We start from the raw sequence: 19,396 nt of genomic DNA, 5'->3' as shown, positions 1-19,396 counted from the left end.
CTTTATAAATTAGCTCTTTAGCATGTCTTTCAAGGGGATTGTTTGTTTTGTTATATATTTACTACTTGCAAACCAGTGTGTAATTTTTAAGTTAACACAGTATGCACAAAATGTGTATGCTACCCAAATGTTGTGTTGTGTTGGGTTTAATGAAACATAGGCAACTAAGGCCATCATGCGCCAAACGCAAGGTTTGTGTTTTTGCATCAAGGGAAGGAACTAATACAAAACTTGGCTACATCGTACCAAAATACGTGCGCTTTCGAAAACATAATCAAAAAGACAAATTTTGTCGAGCCACAGCGTCAAGAAAATTGCGTTTTCTAAATTGTAAAGTCTATTACGATCGACCGGCTACAAATCTCTGATTGCAAGTAGGTGCTTTACTCTAATAGTTAAAAAGGTAATAATTATAAATTGTTAATCAGCTTAACTGCCTAAAACAATTCGCTGGTTTTCTGGTATCCGCCAACACTGTTAAGCTATGCTGAAAAAACCTTATTTTTACTCCAAAAAGCCTATTTTTGGAAATTACATGGTCTTCCCTGTAACACATGGAATAGTTCTTCCAGGAAGTTTTGTCAGCATTGTGACGTATGTGCCGTGATCTTGCGCTCGCCTTTTTAAAATTGATAAGGTTTTCCTGTGTTGGGTATTGTTGAAAAAATCTTCAGCCTTTACTTTGTTCCTTCTTTGCTTCTCTACATTCTTGTGTATACCAAACCTTGTGGTTTTGTCTTACACCACCGAAGACTGGGGTATTGCTAGGCGCGCAGCAGCTATGATACAGGTTGTGAATATTTCTTTGAGTACGCCAAGGTTATCGAAAAAATTTTATCCAGGCTGGCCTTTTCTTGAAAGAGTGACCAGTCGGATAAGTGTAGCTGGCAACAGTGAGGTTTGCTTGGGATTAATAAAGGTGAGGATGGTATGCTGATAATTACCGTCAAATGGCTATTTGCATAAACGTTGTCCAGGATATCCCAATTAAAATCTGTAAAAACTGATGGTGAACTAAAAGATAAATCTAAGGGGCTAGTTTTTCCAATACATGGGGAGCAGTAAGTGGACTTTTTTGGATTCGGTAGACAGACATTATTGCATTGTATAACATATTTTCAAATGTGACCTCTGCTGTCAGTTTGTTCAATTCCCCAAAAGGACGAAGGAGCATTAAAATCTCCAACCAAAAGATATGGCTCTGGTAGTTGTTTTAAAAGTGCATCCACATCCTCAAGTGTTAGTGTTATATGTGGTTCAAGATAGATTGAACATACCACTATGGTTTTAAAATGAAGAACAGTGGCTGCAACAACTTCATGTTCAGTCTGCAGATTTACTTCTCGAGCTGCACTACCACTCTTAACAACAAACAATAGCATCACCTCCAGAGAACCTACTAGCTTGCTCTGCATCTGCATGTAGCAGATGCCCCCCAAATGATGTGGCTATAAGAACAAAAAGCTTGAACCACTTTGCCAGTGGCAGAAGCAACTTAATTTGCACATTTTGCTGCTTGATTGTATGCAGTGGTAACCCTGAAATAATTATGTTCCTCAGTTAGCAGAAGTGGTACCTGTCGCTGAAGAGGCCAATTTTGATGTGCTGCGAGATTCGCAGGGAAACGAAGCATTACTCGGTAAGACGACTGCTTTTCAGTAATGTATACAGTCTTTTAACCCATCTGCTTGAACACGCAATGAGACAAGTCTGAAGTAAACTTGGTCTAATGAACTTAGCCTTCTGAAGCTTAGCTTACTCAACAGAACGTGCATTGCACTTGTCAGTTGTTCTGTGTTAGAAAAAGGCAATGTTGCAGCATTGCTTATTTTGTTGTCACCGCTGCTGCTGCATGGTGTGCAATTCTTCGTTACTGCTTCTTAGATCCTTGGAGCCTAGAGTGTTCAAACCTATATTTCCTCAAAATGTTTTGCTTCCTGTGAACACCTTTGTCATTATGGGGCAAAGCTGCACTTTAAGTTGTGTGAAAATGTCAAGACTGGCAGGGATGCACTTGTGCAACAGAGGCCGTCATATCCATTCCAAATTCATGTTTTCAAGACATTAAGCATAAATGGCACGAACAACTATATATGCATATGATGAAGTGTAATCTTGCAGTGTGCTCCGTCCTGTCCATTTTGTATTGTTTTCCTTTATTTATGTTTGATGTATTACAAGTAGGAATTAGAACTTGATATGACGTAAAAACATCAGCTTAGGCGTAGCTGAAGTCCTTGCTCTTTTGGCTGTCGAGGTCATTCATTCACAAATTTGCCAGGTGTAACGAAAAGTGTACTGTTGGTATTTATGCTTAAGTGATCTTTGTTTTGGTCCTATAGCCTATAGACTTGCAGAAAAATTGAAGTCATTCTCACCACCTCTTGATATCTAAGGGAGGTCGGTAACATTTGGCACTATAACCATGGCTTGTCAAAGAAGAAATATTAAGATTATGACATACCAAGTGACTAGCAAGGTGGTGAGCACTTTTGGTGGCTCCAGGCCCTGCAAGAGCTACTCTCACCCCTCCACATAAATGTTTCTGGTCAATAAGTGGTCACTGCCCCTGCCCCGGCCATTGCAAGCTTCCACCGACCAAGCGAAACGAGCATGGTGCCTGAGCAAGCAGTGGCCCTGGACACGCCTGCGCACGGTGAGCCTCCTCGACTGCCGTGTGTTGCCACATGTGTGTGTCATATGGGCGGAATGATCTTTTATAAGACATGCTAGCCTGATTGATTATCTTTTTGGGAACATTACCAATGTTTTCTTGCACATCAAGGTTGCTGCTTTGCTGACAGAATTGCTAATGAAATATTACCCGATTTGAGTGGCCCCTCAAATGACATAGCAAGTCAATCAGAAATGCACCTATTACGTCGTCTCGAGTACAGGAATTCATGAGAACTTTCTGGCTAGTCGGAGATGACGCTTCCGAAGGCTGGAAGTTCTGTTGCAAAGGTAAGAAAAAAGAAAAGAATGGCCTTTTTGAGCAGATGCTCCGTGACTCCACCACCAACTGAGGTGCTTTTAGCGAAAGTTCCCTTGCTCAAATGCATGTTGCGACTCTGCTGGCCCGAAAGACGCGGGTTCGATCTCGGCTGCGACGGTCGAATTTCGATGGAAGTGAAGTTCTTGAGGCCCGCGTACTGTGTGATGTAAGTGCACGTTAAAGAACCCCAGGTGGTCGAATTTTCCGGAACCCTTCACTATTGCTTTCCTCATAGCTGGGTCGCTTTGGGACGTTAAACACCTATAAACCAAACTAAACCGTTTTGAGCCCTACTGAGCGCGAGATGGATGGATGGATGGATGGATGGATGGATGGATGGATGGATGGATGGATGGATGGATGGATGGATGGATGGATGGATGGATGGATGGATGGATGGATGGATGGATGGATGGATGGATGGATGGATGGATGGGTGGGTGGGTGGGTGGGTGGGTGGGTGGGTGGGTGGGTGGGTGGGTGGGGAGGGTGGATATGCATTTATTCAGATGACAAGGTCTAGGATACAAGGGCGAAAGGCAGATATGCTCTCCCTGGCGGGTCCCATGCACCCAGCTGCTAGCATGCAGCAAAGGAATCAGACATCGTACATATTGATATATACAGAACGGACTGTTCTGCAAAGGAAAGAACGAAATGCACACATTTGCAAAGACATATTAATACAGAGAAGAAATATTGTGTTATAAAAATTTCACAGATAACAACAACAGGCACCTAAAAACGTTCTGTATGCGCAGTATTTTAATCATTCAGACAACTAAGAAGATAAGCTTTAGCATTTTGTTTGGAAGATTTCTGGGAGACACATTTGTTAATTTCTATTGCCTGTGTATGTTTGTTGAGAACACTGGGGATTAATTATGAAAGCATCTGGGTTCCATAGCTGGTTTCTTCCTCGTCCCTTGTCTTTTTTTTTGCGCGGTTTCAAGATGCACTCTATTAATAGTCGCCATATAGCCCGTCTCTCTCTATTATACTTGGGAATTCTGTAGTTGTCGTGCCTTAATTTGTAAGGCACGACATGCTTCATGCAGGCATGCTTCCGAAAGCTCATGCCACTGGTGTTGCTGTGTATGACAGTGGCCTTCAAGTGACAGCCAGTACGGTGTCGAGTTTGGCGCAGCCTGAAACTGCCCTCAGTTGCTGGCATGATTGCATGTGTGCATTCTGTCAATGGAGAAATAGCATACTGAGACTGTAGACAAGACGTGTTAGGAGTTGGTGCGGTGCTACTTCGCGAATTTTTTGCCGCGTCTGCCTTGACCACAAAGTCGGTGCATTCACAATGTCTTCAAACAGTCTGCAAGTCTTATTTCTAATATTATGTCTGAAGAGTGCATGCCTTGTAGCAGAGTTCAATTTCCGTACCTTGATGAAATCTTGAATGTGCATCATTGCCTGCTGGATTGGGTCGTGTATTCCTTGAGGTCCAGACTTGTATATTAGTGTTTCACATAAATCCGTTCCTCATCTTCTAACAAACAAGGTTATGCAATATGAGAGGAAATAAAATTTTGATGTGTGTATGATTTTAAAAAGCACTGCAGATGACAGCTGCCTCACGCGGGGACAGTGTCACGATCGCAAGATGCCATCCAGTGCCGAAACGGCGCTTGATCTGCAAAAAGTCGATAAAGTACATGGCTGCAGCACGGAAAGAAAACCTCCTTTGACTTGGCTTCACCAGCTATATCCAGCAGGAACCTGAGTGCATAATCATATAACAGGTGTTACATGGAAGACTAAGTAATTCAAAAATAGGCTTTTTTGGATTAAAATTAATGATATTGCAGCATAGTATTACCATTGTTGGAGGAAACCAGAAAACCAGTTAATTGTTTAAGTAGTAAGCTGGTTAACTAAATTTTAATAATGAACTTTTTAACTATTAGAGTTAGGTGCCTAGTTATAAATAGAGATTTGTAGCCGGTGCTTACTAATAGCCATAGCAGCTTTTAGATTTTCAAAAACGCGATTACCCTCGAAGCAGTGGCTCGACAAAATTTTGGCTACATTGTTCCAAAATACATGCGCTTTTGAAAGCATGCAGGCAAAGCAACCTTTCCATTGCACGTAACTAGTCAAAGAAGCCAAATTTTGTCGAGCCAGAGCACCGAGCGCAACCATGTTTTTGAAATTCCGAAAGCTGAGGTGGCTATTACTAATGACCGGCTACAAACCTCTAATTGCAACTAAGTCCCTAACTGCAATAGTTGAAGGTTAATTATTAAAAATTAGTTAACCAGCCTACTACATAAAATGATTTGTTAAAATTCTCTGGTGACCTCCAACACAGGGAATACCATGCCGCAAAAGCCATATTTTTAACCCAAAGAGGCTATTTTTGAAAATTACTGTGTCTTGCCTGTAACACCTGGTATGTACTCAAGTTATGTACGTCAGGCTTGATGTACATATTTGCACAAGAACAGATGTATGCAAGACATCAATTGATTAGTCTAGCCTTAGTATTTCCCTTTAGGGTGACTTTAAATTATCTTTCATTGAGCCTGTGGCGGCGGTGACCACTTTCATTGCTTGTCACACGAAGGATATGTCTGATAGCCAGATGTGTTCTGCTCATGCTCTGGAGGTTTCCTTTTCGTGCCTGCTGAAGCAGTGGCTCTGCAGTCCTGTAGCTGCAGAAAAAGAGATCATTCTCACTTCTGAAGATTTTTGATTTTTAGCAACGTCTGACAGTGGCCTGTCAAAGAACATATATTAAAAGGTCATAGCACATGCCTTGCAAAGTTGTGAGCAGCTTTCGTGGCTACAGACCCTTGCAAGAGCTACTCTCACCCCCTGATAATATGTTTCTGTTCAATTAGTTGACGCTGCCACTAATATAGCGAGCTGCCACCTGCCAGTGGAGACGAGCCTGGTGATCAAGAAGCCATGGCTTTGGACACACCTGCACACGGTGAGCCTACTTAACTGCCGTATGCTGCCACACTTGTGTTTAGCCCTTGTGTTTGATATGTGCACTACATGATGCTTTCGCAGCACTGGAAGCCTGGTTGGAAATTTCTAAGCACAGTGGTTGGCACCGGATTTAACATACTATACTTCCTCATTAGCATACAGTGCCGTATGGCTGCAAATCAGAGCTATACGACTTCCACCTACTCTTCGTAGTTGAAGAAAAATTTTTCGTGGTCCAGGTTTGAACCTGGGGCCAGGGATGAATTTTTCTTCAGCTACAAGGTTTCAAAAAAAGCTGTATAGCTTTCCATTCTTGCCATATGGCTGTGCTTGGGTTCATGCTAATTACTACCTTATTACAAATCTACGCCACCTTGGGTGATTCCCTTAAATATTGGACCATTAACACCCTGTTGTTATGTCAGGCTTGCTTGCAGTTAGCGGTGTGTAAGAGTAGAAAGGTAGGAATCAGCTCCGTGTGTAAGGAAGTTGGGGGCATTTAATTACGGTGACTATTCAGCGCCAAGCTCTCCGTGGCTTTGTGTTAATGCAGGTGTCCTTCTGATGCCTCTTCCTTACCCAACAGCCACAGCCACAGTCACCATGAGCTGCCAGCAGACAGCAGCATCAAACTTGCCGGCTGTCCCTGCTACAGCAGTCAGTAGTCTTGCAAACGGTGAGCCTATTTGATTGTTGTGTGCCATGACACATATGTAGCATGGGCACTGAATGAAGGTGTGTTAGACAGAGTGTCAGTGGAAACTCAGTTGAGCACTGTGCGATAAAGATAAAAGTGTGATAAAGATTATCATACGGCGCTTAAATCTGCTCGTTGCCATTTCTTCACCCACGATTTACCATCAATGTTAAAGAATAACCCTCGTAAGTTCTGGCAGACGATCAACCCTTCGAATCATCCTGATATAACTTACCAATGCTGAAGGAGGCAGTGTTTCCGTGGCTGAAAGCGCACAAGCTCTTAACGACGCATTCACTTCAGTCTTTACTCGAGAAGTTTATTCAGACCCTGCTACTACGAATCATTCTAATACCTCAATGTCCGAAATAGTTATTAGTGAAACTAGTATCTTATCTTTACTAAGGAAACATAAAACGACTGTCAGCATCTGATCACCTTGGTTTTATTAACAAAATACAGTAGCCGACGGGTAATTCGGACTCCAATAATTCGGACTTGTAGGATATTTCAGACCTCGATGAGGCACCCACCATCAGTCACCCCACAGAAGCGCATACATATTCGCGATGGATATTTCGGACTTCAAAACTCCGAAAGTTCGATTTTTCGGACCAATTTCAGTCGCCTGCAGGACAAAATCGGCCATCTTATCAGCTTTTCGCCGCCGCAAAAGGCGCCATCTTGAATTGAGGTGGATTTGCGCTGCAGTTGGATTGGCTTCACATACTTTCGGCGCATTCGAGTTGTGCCTCCATCGAAACGCGGCCATTGTGGTCGGGTTCCAACCCGGGTACTCCTGATCAGTAGTCGAGCGCACTAACTACTGAGCCACCGCGGCGGGTCCCACGTTCGCCATTCGCCGTTTCGTCACTTGGGTTTCTCTGGCCGCGTCGACTGAGTGGCGCTCAGTCATCACGAAGTTACATTCGTTTGCCGTTTTATAATTGCGTCCGGTGGTTCCGCCGCTTTTAACGAAAAGTGCCTTATCTTTGCGTGTTTGACGAGCTGTGTGGTGCACACTTGTGTTGTGGATAACATGGTCCCGCCGGGCCCGTCAAAGAAGCGTGGGAAGTATTCAAACTATTTGCGGTGACCTTGTTGTCTAGCGTGTACAGTGAAAGCACAACTTTGGCGCAAAGACAGGCGCAAATCGTCGCCGGCAAGAGAAATTTTCCGCAAGGTAAAATCAGTGACATTTTAAAGCCGATTTCATCTCTATAAAGTGAGTTTTTTGTACTTCACGGATATTTCGGACTGTTCGATAATTCGGACCATTTTTCGGGTTCCTTCGAGTCCGAAAAATCGGTCGGCGACTGTACTCAAGAACTCATCTGAAGATATCCAACGCATCTTGTCCGCTATTTTTTCGCAATCCCTTTCATCTGGTTTGGCTCTATGTAACTGGTGCCTATCTAAGGTTGTGCCTATTTTCAAGTCCGGTGATCGTTCTTTATCACTCAATTATCGACCAATTTCATTAACTAGCATGATTTGTAAACTCATTGAACACGTGATTCATTCGCAGGTTTTTAACTTTCTAGAACAACACATCATCTTTAAATACCAACATGGCTTCCTTTAGGGGTATTCGTGGGAAATGCAACTTGTTGGTTTCATCCACGAACTTCATTAATCTGTTGATGCTAGAATTCAAGTCGTCTCCATATTTCTTGATCTTTCCGAAGCTTTTGACAGGGTACCTGATAACTGGTTATTAACCAAATTAACACTTCTTAATATTCACCCTCTCGTTATTGCATGGGTTAAAGATTTTCTCTGTTACAGGTTTCAGTTTACCAGTGCCAATAACTATAAATCGTCTTTCAGCCAAGTACATTCTGGCGTCTCACAAGGAAGAGTGCTTGGCCCCTTGCTTTTTGTATATTTATTAACGATTTAACTAACTCCATTTCTTCCCAACTGCTTTTTGCCGACGATTGTGTAATTTATCGCAAAATTTATGCTAACGAAGATTGCCTAGCCTTACAATCCGACCTGGAGACAGTAACAGCGTGGTGCTCTACTTGGCTTATGCAACTTAACCTTTCCAAAATAAAATTTGTCTTCTACTTACCGAATGTCTCGATTTCAAAAAGCGTATTCTTTAAATAACGCTCCAGTCGAGTTGGTAATCACATATAAATACCTCGGTCTTCACGTTCATTCAGACACTACATTAACCTTATTCTTGCATCTGCTAATAGGTCATTAGGCCTCTTAAAACATAACCTAAAGCATGCTTCCTCTCACTTCCGATTACGTGCTTACACCATTCTTATTCGACCTAAAATTGAATATGCTTCGGCTATTTGGGACTCTCATCAAGCATATTTATTAAATAACATCGAATCATTGCAGAATCGCGCAGCTCGTTTCATCTACTCTGACTCACAGCCTTGAAGAAACGCGCTGATCTGCAAGGTCTATATCTCCGTCGTAAAGTTGCACGCTTATCTCTTTTTCATAAACTGTATCGTCACTCAACGCTTCATGACTTTTTTTCTTTGCCTTCATCCATTTTTGATCGCCGCGACCATCCCTTTAAAGTTAATCGCTTGTCATGCCGTACATCTAACCATGCACATTCATTCATTCCACGCACTATAACCAACAGGAACCCTCTCCCTTCAGATGTTGCTACCACCACTGATCCGGAGAAATGTTATATACTAATATCTGCCACTACTTCTGCGTAACATCTTTTAGTACATTGTTAACTTACCAGTGCGTTAGGTTTTTTCTTTTATTTCTGTTATTGATAATTCTCGTTGTTTTGTTTTCCTGCCGTTGTGGATAGAATTGTATAACTTGTATTAACTTTACTCTGTTAATGTTTCTGTTCCTTGCCATTTATGTTTTAATGTTTAATTATGTCGTTTTTTATGTTTATTCCAAGGATCCATATGCTTTTATCTGTTTTTGTTTGTAGTTTCTTGAATTCTTGGCTTATTTATTTCTTTTGATTACTTGCCTGTACCGCCCCCCCCCATGTAATGCCCTCAAATTGAGGGCCTTTAGGGGTATTTTGTATAAATAAATAAATAAATAAATAAATAAATGTGCATAATGAGTGGAGTGAGTCGCACCAGGCTTAACGCACTTTAGCTATATCTAGGAAAAGTTAGTGAATTATTTTTTTTTCTTGCTGGCAATTTCCCTATTTACACGATTGTAAGTCAACTGGAATGTATGTCGACCCCCTTCGATCCCATGTCAGCAAGAAAACTGAGGTCGCTTAAGCTTCGCTTTTACTATCTATCCGGCTGCTGCCGCGCATTGGCACATTCCAAAACAAAAATGTATTAGTTACTGTACTACTCGTCCACACTTGTGCCATCGTCCTCACTAGCACTGCCGTCGTGATTGTTGCTGCGGTCCCACAGCACGTTGTTCTAACGTCTAGCAAAATCACGCATTTCGCTAACAACCACACCATGATGTTGTGTGGAAGAGCTGAAAATTTTGCCTCGATGCTCCCGCCACACCACTATCGCCCGTTCCGAGATGTCGAACGCGCGGCCTCGCGCGTATTTATTCGTTTCTTAGGCGTAAAGAATGCCAGTCATCTTGAATGCAGCCGTGAACGCGCACTGGACGCTTATCGGACTCAGAGCACAAATAGTGATTGACGAAATACTGCTTTATAAACGTGTGAAACGTGGGCGGCAGTCATTAGATGCATGAGAACCAAAGCGAAACTACACGTGAGCGGCGTCGGCTCTTCCGTTAGCTACCGACGCTCCCCGGCACCGCTGTCGTTCCGAGTGGCGGTGCCGCCACTATTGAAACAGTGGCCCTTCCAACTGTCATCATTCCCTTGAGCATTGAGTGCACAGTTTAAAAAAAGAAAAACGTGGAGGATGTTTGAGCTTTTCCTTTAATAGTATAACGCGATAGCGCGTTGTGCTGCCTCCGCTATCTGCAGCCACATGTGGAGAGGGGTGTCCTGGTTTGCTGCTTATCAACAGCCGCCACCTACTGCCGTGCACAAAGACGGGGTGCCAGTTCTACGCATTGACATAGCAGCTGCTCTAGGCCAGCATCAAGAGGAATGCGATGGAGAAGCGCAGCAAAAATTAAATCATGCTGTAGTATCCCTATTATCTCGTTTGTCGCATTTATTTATGGTGTTATGCTTTGGTTTTGATTCTAAGCCGACCCCCCACTTTAAATTTTCAAATAAAAAAATTGGCTGTGGTTTAGCTCTGGTTAAACCTTGAGTGACGCAATAGCTACCGCTGGCCGAGTGGAACTTGCTCAGTTGAATTACAAAGTCAGTCTTTCGCCGCTCCGTTTTGCCGAGTGTTCCTTCTTCATCTTCGGCCCTCCTTGACACGGAACATTCGCACGGCTGTTGCAGCTCGATTTCGCGGGTGCGACGCGCCACTGGCAGCAGCAGCTGCTTCACACCACGTCATCAGCCACGGCACCGCCAGCAGCTGCTCCGCATCACGTAACCAGCCAGGTGATCTTGGAGGCGCCGCCACGGTCAAGTGCTGCCGCCACCCTTAAGGCTCTAAATGCTACCGTTATGTGGTTATCGCTACAAAATAGGTTGACTTACAATTGTGTAAGTACGGTAGTTGAGTGTGTAGGTGGGGGGATCATTTATTTGCACTTGTGTGGGAACAGGTGTTTGTGCTAGGCGACTTTTGGAACAGTGGTAATCTTTCCTTGGTATCTTGCTACAATAAGTGCTACTCAATAATTCCTTTTCACCCAGTGGCCACAGCCACACCCATGGCAAGCTGTGGAATTTCAGCGGCCTAAGATCTGCTGGTCAACCCAGCGATGGTTGTAGGCACCCCTGCTAATGGTAAGCCCTTTGACTATTGTTTTGCCAACACATATTTGTGTGCATGTTGTATGAACTGATTCTGAACAAAGGATCCACAGAAGCTGTATGGTGTACGGCCACAAATGCATTGCAAGCCAAGTTATTGGCCCCATGTTTGATGCATTTCACCAGGGTTTGAGAATCATGAGCACATTTTAAAAGCCCCATCACAAGAAAATCCGACAGCTTTAGTGAGTGTGTGTACTTACAGGTCGTACAGGAAATCACTTCGACGTTTGTGGATTTAGTGTTTGTCTAATCAGTTGGAAGGAACACCCCTGTTTCATTTCTTGGTGCGCAACATGTGTTAAGGTTGAGCGGTTCACGATGACACAATAATGTTTTCGCCTTCAGCATATGAGCAGTCTTAAGTGCCCTCTGAATTTTTTTACAGGTTCTGCTAAGGTATACAATGAGCTAGACTTCAGACTGTCGCTGCTTCAAAAGTTCTCATGGGTGTACTTTTGTTTGTTTGTTTTTAAGCTCAACAGTTAGGAAGGGCTGCACCAAAAAAGCTTGCTGCTCGTGTTTCTAAAAGTATGTGTTCATTTCATTTGTATTAGACGATGCGCCAGGTACAGACCACCTTGAGTGCCTGAATGAATTCTCGGTTTCAGTACCTGAATCCTGCATGTAGCATTTAGCGGTAGTAGTCTTGCTGTTAATGCTGCCTCTCTCTGCGGGCAGCAGGCTTTCTCCTTTCACTTGAGATGCTTTTGCCCAGCTCGCTCTAATTGTCCTTGCAAGCCTGTGGCCTTCATTGGCACTCATGTAAAGTTTCAGTGCTGGATTTTTTATAATAGGGAAATCGGCTGCACAGGACAGTAATTTGAAGTGTCTTTAGAATGCTCGGAGCATGTAGCTACACAAGGTAAAGAGATAAGCTGAGAATAGCCTTGAGTGCACCTCACAGTAAAAGGGTATTCCATGTAAGTAAGGCAGTTTTAAGCGCGTCTGACTGCATAAGTTGTGAAACGCTTGGCACTGACAACTATTAACCATGACGATGTGGCCGGAAAGGTCTGCAAAGATGCTAAATCAGGAACTAATTTTACGTCAGAAATGATGTATTGTGTACTGTTGAGTATTTTGAATACAAAGGTAGCAAGGAACTTGGCAGGTGGGAGGAAGCTGTGGCATATACATGCTAGGAGTAGCAAGAAAAAACAGATTTGCAGGTGGGAATATTCAAAGAGTTATAAACTCTTTTCATACAGATGCAAAGATAAAGTGATAACAAGATCCTGAATGAGACTTTACATAGTGCACTTAGTGCACTGTAGAATTTTTTAGCTGTGAGGCAGGGTGTGGGCTAGTGACCATGGTGAGATGTTGCCTAGATTTGGAAAGGAGGCAGGAAAAAGGAGCACTCCAATGTACCCTATTTGAAAGCTAGTGTATCGCTTTACCAAGGGAAGGTGAATAGCAGTTTTAGCCGTGTAATCCCATGGAAAGGTATCAAGGCAGGGTACATATTAAGAATGGATCTCCTTAAGGAACAATAAATCGTGTCTTAAACCATTCAGAATTGGCACTCAGAGTTATAAATTGCTGGCATCATAAAAGCAACACAAGTAAGCATAATACGGAGGAGCGGCCATGAGAGGACTGTTGATGACTGTCATGTATGGGGCTTGTGCTGTTTGCTTGTTTGGTTGCTGTAAAATACCTGGTATAAAGCATTTATTGAATCAACGACTCTTTTCCTCAGCTCTTGGAGAACCTGTAGTGGGAAGCGGCTTCGGTACCCCGGGTGAAGATGGTCAGGCTAGTGTGCACATTTGCTGTTTGCCACATACTCCCATGTATAAGTATAATAAACATAGGTCAGCCCCCGAACTTTTGTTGCATATAGCAGGAGAGGGGGTTGACCAGCTAAGCACGAATTTTCGTGCATGTAGTACAGTTGACCAAAAGCTCGGACTCATGATTTTTCAGACATGCTTGATTATTTGCACTGTTTCGCAGCACCAGGACACGGACCATAAAGCCAATATATAAGAGCACCTGAAATTTCGGATGCACCACAACTGACTGCCCAATTTTCGGACCTTTCGTACTCTCTGCCAATGCCCAAGCTGCAATACAATTTGTACAGCAAAACCTCATTAACTCAAACTGCAAGAGAGACTGAGAACTTGATCACATAAAATGAAATTCAAACTTAAAGGGACTAATTATTTGTAGACTGAAATTCTGCAAGTCAGCACATTGTGCCAGCAAGTTCTTGAATTCATAGTGCTTTTGAACGTCGCCCGTCGCACAAACTTGAACAGTAGTCAGAGTTTGTGGAACTCATGTGTGCCTAGCTTTTCGTTCCGAATGCGGGAAGAGGTAGCAGGGAAGCTAATGGGAAGCGTATAGCTTCAGGGTGGCTGCGAGTTCGGAAGAAAACGACGGTGCATTTCAAAGCGAGGTCAGTGCACCCACGGAAAAACACCGCAAAACCTGACTTTTCTTCCTAAAACTGTAAACAACTTAGTTTCAATGACAGGCAAGACTCCTGTCATTATCTGCAAACCACTGCAGAGTGCACATCATTGGATCTGGTACTGATTTTGGCTCTAATAACTAGGTCTAATTATGATGGCCAAATCCGATTGTGCGCTTGCTTTGGCTGTTTGTTGGGTTTTATCATTTCACCATCTTTTCGTACTTGTTCCGGGGCCTTTGTACTGTGGGTGCCACGCAGTTTGCGCAGTGGCATGCTTGCTTTTGTGTCTAGACTGTTTCTACCTGTGTGTTTGTCAGCGACATGCCCCCGACAGGCAGCACAGCCAGGCCAAAGGTCAGTTCGATTCGCCTGCACTACGTGAGCTAGTTCTCACGGTGCTGCACTTCGCCATTCATTTCAGCGGTGCAACAAGGTGGCACTGTATGCACGACACCATTTGTTTCAAAATAGTGTAGTCCTGCAGGTCTAGCTCAGGAAAGTTCAGGAAAACTGTGCACTTCTTGAGAAGTCGGTGCCAAATTGGTGCAGCCGCAACCCCCATGGAAGCAGACGACTGCTAGCGCTTTGTGATAAACGGCGGAGATACTCAAATTATTCCACTCGTCGATATGAACAGTGCCTCACATGGGCCCGCCGACTCTTATGAAACGTGATTGGCCACACGAGAAGGTGGCGACGGAGGTGGGGATGGCGGCCCATGCCGCACCTTGCTTCTCTTGACAGACCCGTTACTGGCATCTTTACTTCGTACTAATAAAGTTAAATTACTACTCGAGGCCGGTTATGTTAAGTAAAAAGTAAACACGTGCATGCAGCATGATGCACGTTGTTGCAACAATTGCTTAACATGAAAGTCGGCGCGTGCACACCTCAGTCGTGTTCAGTAAAACAACACACGTGCGTTTTGTTGCTGCGAGGCTGCAACGAGGCTGATTCAGGGCAACACTTCACTGCAAGGTGCTGTTAGAAAATTCTTCATGCGGTTCGCGATGTTAGCGGTCGTTGATACGGGCACCACGCTGCTGGCTGCAATTTGGCGGCGTCACCAAGGCTAGCGAACGACCAGGCCTGCACTCGACCATTCATTTCGGAAGCAGCCAGTGCCAAGCTTCACTTGAACTGCTGGAACTGGCGTGGCATGCTCGCGGCACCGCCGCGTAACTTTACAAAACTGGTGCAGTGAGTGCAGGCGAATCGAGCAAACCTCAAGCTGGTGAAAGCTTCCACCACCCGTCATCTGTGCACATGACACGAGGCAAAATTTGGTCGTGAGGACGTTGAAAATGTGCAGAAAACAAGGAACTGCTTTCTACAGCATATTGGCAATCAGTGATTTTTTTCAGTGAAATTTGATTTTTCGGACATTTTTGAAGTTCTTACAGAGTCCGAAAAATCAGTTGACCGTATTCCTGCATGGTATTGTAGAATGGTGAATGGCAAGGTGGGCTAGTTGGTACGAATCCATATGAAGATCTGACAGGGCACAAGAAAGGATGAAGGAAGTGACATACACAGCACTGAACTCATGACTGAACTTTAATCAAGGTAATGCAGAGGAACAAATCATGTGAATTGTGCATGTCACAAGGCACCTGATAAGCAAACGACAGTGCATGTGCAGGCTAGCAAAACAGCAAAACAGTCTAGCAACAGTGTTGCAGGCTAGCAAAGCAATGAAGAATACGAAGAGGCCTCATGATTCCAATAGGCACCTGTAAAATAAAGCTAAATTCTTTGCCTGAAGAGCCGGTAAAGCTTTGCTAAAGCAATATTGACTTGCCTATTAGATATGATACTGCAACGGATAGAAGAAGAGATGAATGAAGACTCTCGGAGCCGCGCGTGCTCTGGGATTCGGTGCTCTGTGCCTGGTGCTCTGTGCGGGCCGCCCTGTGCTCTTGACCTGTGTGCTGTGCCCAGGCGTTCTCCCGTCGTTCCCGCCTGGACCACGGAACATCTTTGGTGGAGGTGCGGATTTTACGCTGCGCACACCACGCAGCTTCGTAGTACTCGTCAGGCCGGCACTACCACCATGGCTCCACCCGGCCGGTCAAGGAGCCCCACTACCCCCACTACCCCTCCTTTCGTCATCATGGCTCCTCCTCGTGACCCCGGCACGTTTTTCGGCACAGATGGCTCGGACGTCGAAGACTGGATTAACCTCTATGAGCGTGTCAACAACTACAACAGGTGGGACCCTACGCTAATGCTCGCGAATGTCATCTTTTACCTCAATGGCACGGCGCGCGTATGGTACGAGACCCACGAGGAAGACAAGTTGGGACACCTTTAAGGAAAAGTTGAAGACGCTATTCGGTAGACCTGATGACCGCCATCTCGCCGCCAAGAAACAGCTGGCTACTCGAGCAAAATCTTCCACCGAGAGCTACGTGGCCTACATTCAGGACATCTTGGCGCTTTGTCACAAGGTCGACGCCGGACTGAGTGAGACCGATAAAGTGGGCCACGTGCTCAAAGGCATTGCCGACGATGCGTTCCACTTGCTTGTTTGCAAAGGCTGTACCTCAATTGACTCCATCATAAACGAGTGCCGTCGATTTGAGCAAGTCAAAGTCCGCCGCATTTCGCCGTCGTTTTCTCGCCTTCCCAACACGGCCGCGACATCTTCCTGTGAGGACCACCGATCACCATCCCGCACGCCCTCGGACGCCCCTGCCGTCACCGATTCAGTCACCCGGATCGTCCGACGTGAACTGGAGGCCCTCGCACCTGTGATATCCCCGCCCTCCGTCCCTGATACAACCCTGCCCGTTGTGTCGCTGATTCAGGCCGTCGTGCGGCAGGAACTCGCTCATCTGAACCTCGCTCCGGCAGTGTGCGCCATCAGAAGCCCGGACACCCCCCAGCCCTCTCCCTGTGCTTTTCGTCGCACCTATTATTCTCTGCCCCGTTCCCGCAATCCCAATGACTGGCGCACGGCGGACGACCGTCCCATTTGCTTCCGGTGCTGTCGCATTGGCCACATCGCTCGTCATTGCCGCAGTCCACGGTCTTCAACGCCCCGCAACGTCTTTCCCTCCTCCTACAGTCCCGCCTCATCCCACAACTTCTCTACCCGCGCCCCGTCCGAACCGTCTGCACCATCCGTACCCCCTCCACGCCGATTCTCCCGCTCTCCGTCCCCGCAGGGCCGCCGCTCTCGTTCCCCCAGTCGCCTTCTCGTAGTCGCTCCCATTTGGAAAATTAAGTGATGCAGCTCCCGTAGGTGACGCTGCATCAACGACCCGGACTACAAATCCTCTCTCGACCACTCGACCTAATCTTCTGAACGTCACTATCGACCGTGTTCCTGTGCGCACCCTGATTGACACCGGTGCTCATGTATCAGTGATGAGTGCTGCCCTCCGCCGTCGCCTCCGCAAAGTCCTCACGCCTGCAACGTCCCGTGTGTGTGTCGCGGATGGTGGCATGCCTGCTGTGGACGGTATGTGTACAGCGCGCGTTACTATTGCCGGCCTGAGTATACCAGTTCAGTTCACCGTGCTGACCACCTGTGCCCATGACCTTATCCTCGGCTTATATTTTTTGACTGACCATTCCGCCCTCATTGACTGCTCGGAGGGTGTTCTACACCTCGCCCTTCCAATTCTGGATTCAGACCCACTTGATGTATCACTGCGACTGCTCAGTACCGCATATGCTCGCCTCTCATCCCGAACCACCACTTTTGTTCCATTGACCCCATCTCGCCCAGTTCCCGATGGCGACTATCTCGTTATTCCAAATCTTGACCTCCTCCTAACCCGTAACGTTGCCCTACCTCATACCATTGCCACCATCCAAGCCAACGCCCTCTCTCTGCCTTTCCTCAACTTCGCCCTGACTTCTCAAGTGCTACCGTCCGGCATCTGCGTCGCTATGCTATCCCCTCTCGCTCCTTGCTACGTGGCTATGTTGCCCGCTACCCCACTTCCAGAAACCGCCGCACCGCGCCGGCAGTCTCTTCTGTAGACCGACACCTACACAACCATGATGGCTACCGACCTCCATCCCGATCAAACTGCCAAGCTTCGTGCCCTTCTCGAATCTTTTTCGGATATTTTTGACGTGAACAACACCGCGCTGGGTCAAACTCTCGCCGTCAGGCACCGCATTGAAACAGGCGATGCCCCTCCCATCCGCCGCCGCGCTTACCGGGTCTCTCACGCCGAGCGTCAAGTAATCAATGCGGAAGTTACTAAAATGCTAGAAAAAAACATTATCGAACCCCCACACAGTCCCTGGGCCTCACCCGTCGTCCTTGTTAGGAAAAAGGATGGCTCATGGCGTTTTTGCATTGATTATTGCCACCTGAATAAGATCACTGAAAAGGACGTGTACCCCCTGCCGCGTATCGATGACGCGCTTGACTGCCTCCATGGTGCCAAATTCTTCTCGTCCATAGATCTTCGCTCCGGCTACTGGCAGATTGCTGTAGATGAACAGGACCGTGAGAAAACCGCTTTTTTGACTCCTGATGGCCTTTATCAATTCAATGTTATGCCTTTCGGATTATGCAACGCACCAGCCACATTTGAACGCATGATGGATGCTCTTTTGCAAGGCTTTAAGTGGTCCACCTGCCGGTGCTATCTTGATGACTTCATTGTCTTTTCGCCCTCGTTTTCCTCTCACCTCACTGACCTTTCTCAGATCCTTTCCCTCTTTCGTCATGCTGGCCTGCAGCTCAACTCGTCTAAGTGCCGTTTCGCGCGCCGTCAACTCGCCATCTTGGGTGATGTCGTCGACGACACGGGGGTACACCCTGACCCTGATAAGATCCGAGCCGTTAAATACTTTCCTCAGCCACGTTCCTGTAACGACGTCCGCAGCTTCTTAGGGCTGTGCTCCTACTTTCGTCGATTTGTTGAAGGCTTCGCCGACATCGCCCGCCCCCTCACCGACCTCCTGAAAAAGGATGCCACCTTCATCTGGGGACCCGACCAAGCACACGCGTTTTCCACCTTGATATTGAAGCTTACTACCACTCCGGTTCTGGCCCACTTCGATGTGACAGCTCCCACTGAAGTCCGCACAGACGCCAGTGCCTATGGCATCGGCGCTATTCTCTCTCAGAGGCAATCCGACCAGCACCGTGTCATCGCCTACGCCAGTCGCCTCATCTCTGCCCCGGAGCGCAATTACTCAATTACCGAACGTGAGTGCTTAGCCCTTGTCTGGGCGGTTGGGAAATTCCGCCCATATTTGTACGGCTGCCCTTTTACGGTTGTCACCGACCACCATGCGCTCTGCTGGCTCTCATCACTGAAAGATCCTACTGGCCGCCTTGGTCGCTGGGCTTTACACCGCAAAGACTACGACTATACCGTGGTATATAAGTCCGGTAGGCTACACACTGATGCTGATTGCCTCCCGCTATCCCGTTGACTCTTCTGATCATTCTGGCAGTGACTCCGCCGCTGACCTCTTCTCGCTCTCTGCTCTTACTCACCTTGGCGATGA

The 19,396-nt window shown here is 46.1% G+C and overlaps 1 long non-coding RNA gene across 2 annotated transcripts; it reads left to right on the top strand.

Moving 5' to 3' along the window:
- The first annotated feature begins 1,818 nt into the window (after nucleotides 1-1,818).
- On the top strand, nucleotides 1,819-13,561 carry LOC144105265 (uncharacterized). Of its 2 annotated transcripts, XR_013308741.1 has the most exons (7): nucleotides 1,819-2,656; nucleotides 5,848-5,939; nucleotides 6,528-6,617; nucleotides 11,002-11,106; nucleotides 11,365-11,457; nucleotides 11,962-12,015; nucleotides 13,190-13,561. It is a non-coding gene; the product is annotated as an uncharacterized LOC144105265 (long non-coding RNA). The 2 variants fall into 2 exon arrangements; XR_013308744.1 differs by lacking the exon at nucleotides 1,819-2,656 and having other exon boundaries at nucleotides 5,811-5,939.
- The last annotated feature ends 5,835 nt before the right edge of the window (nucleotides 13,562-19,396 follow it).

The sequence above is a fragment of the Amblyomma americanum genome, chromosome 1, assembly GCF_052857255.1.
Source record: "Amblyomma americanum isolate KBUSLIRL-KWMA chromosome 1, ASM5285725v1, whole genome shotgun sequence".
NCBI lineage: Eukaryota > Metazoa > Arthropoda > Arachnida > Ixodida > Ixodidae > Amblyomma > Amblyomma americanum.
The sequence above is the reverse complement of the archived record's forward strand: the minus strand, read 5'-3'. Positions and strand labels throughout refer to the sequence as shown.